The sequence below is a fragment of the Natator depressus genome, chromosome 1 (assembly GCF_965152275.1).
Source record: "Natator depressus isolate rNatDep1 chromosome 1, rNatDep2.hap1, whole genome shotgun sequence".
In the NCBI taxonomy this organism is placed as follows: domain Eukaryota; kingdom Metazoa; phylum Chordata; order Testudines; family Cheloniidae; genus Natator; species Natator depressus.
In genome coordinates this window covers 43,185,269-43,186,940 of record NC_134234.1, presented here as the reverse complement: position 1 = coordinate 43,186,940, position 1,672 = coordinate 43,185,269, and positions in this window count along the sequence as shown.

The window sequence follows — 1,672 nt, the reverse complement described above, 5'->3', positions numbered from 1 at the left end:
GGGAGGAGGCAGAGAAGAGGCAGGGCCGGGGCGCAGATTTGGGGTAGGGGTTGGAATGGGGGCGGGGCCTCATGGAAGGGGTGGGAAGTGGGCGGGGCCGGGGGCAGCAGGGGAAGGGGGTGTCACTGATGTGGCCCTCATGGTGATTTGAGTTTGAGATCCCTGAGCTAGTGGTTACCTTACTTGTACCTATGCATAGCTGCCACTCTCTTTTGCTCCGGAGTAGGCCGCAACCACAAAGACTTCAACTGAATGACTGTCAGACACACTGTTGATGGAGCAGTTAACATGTTCAGCAAAACAGATTAAATAGCCAGGGGAACAGTTGTGAATGAATCTGTGGGGAAGAAGTAGCAATAGGACCAAGAGTCCTGGATGGAGAGTACATTCTAAAGTAATAAGGCTGAGTGTTTATCGTTGAGCTAATAGTTCCCTTCCCCTTTAAAATAAATGAAGAAAACCCCAAACCAATGCACCTCGAAGATTCTGGTGGATCACGATACTGGAAAATGGAACTCCAAAGTACCTGCAGGTGGGGAAGATGGCTTGAAAGTGTGAATGTGACCCTTTCCGAAGTATCTGTGGAAGCTGATTCCTGCATCCACTCTGCAAACGTAGCAGGTAAATGATAGAAGAGAACATTTTCAGCCCCTAATAAACCCTCGCTGGATCTCAGAGCCTGGGCTCTGGCCCATCTGGGAATAGGGTGACCAGAGGGCAAGCGGGAAAAATCAGGTCAGGTGCCTGTATAAGAAAAAGCCCCCAAAATTGGGACTGTCCCCATAAAATTGGGACATCTGGCCACCCTAACCAGGAACATCTACACTGCTATTTTTAGCTCCCTAGCACGAGCACCACAAGGCTGAGTCAGCTGACCTGCGCTCTGAGACCCATTGCTGTTTTGTTTTTGTTTTGTTTTGGATTTTTTGCAGTGTAGCTATACCCTTAGTGAGCAGGGTGGAAGCGTAGCCTGGGAGGAGTGGGTGATTCTTTTGTTCTGTGGTTGTTAGACGAGTGAGTGCTATTTAACAGGGCCTTGCTGAGGGTAGGTAGGCCTGGTGGAGGAGGGGAAACAGAGACTGAGCCACTGCTGCTCTGTGCTACAGGAGGTATAGGGAGGAGATGCACTGACTGAGATAATGTGTGTGCAGTGCTTTGGTTATTTAGGTGTGTATTTTTGACAGCCCTGGGAATGGCTGTGTTTGAAAAGATATACCTAATGATGGAACGCTAAAGGGAAAATTGTAAATGAAGTGAGACATGTGTGAGGAGGAAAAGGGGAGCTGCTGTGATGCCAGGTCCCCATAGCTAGTCTATAGCATAACATGTATTACTTCTATTACTAAATGTTTTACACTTGTCTAGAGCCTTTTGTCCTGAAGGATCTCAGAGCACTTCACAAACTCCACCTATACAGCACTACTCAATGCAAACACATGGGAGGTGGAGGGTTAGTAACCAGCTGGCATACCGAAAGGAGGGCGGGTTCAGCAGATAGGGAGTTAGCCTGGGTCTGGGATTCCTGTGTGACTTTGGAAAAGTCACTTAGTCTCTCTGTACCCTAAGTCCCCCATCTGTAAAATGAGGATAATAAGACTTCCTTACCTTTCAGGGCTGTTGTGAGGATAAATATACTTAAGTTTGTGAAGTGCTCAAGTCCTACAGCAATAGG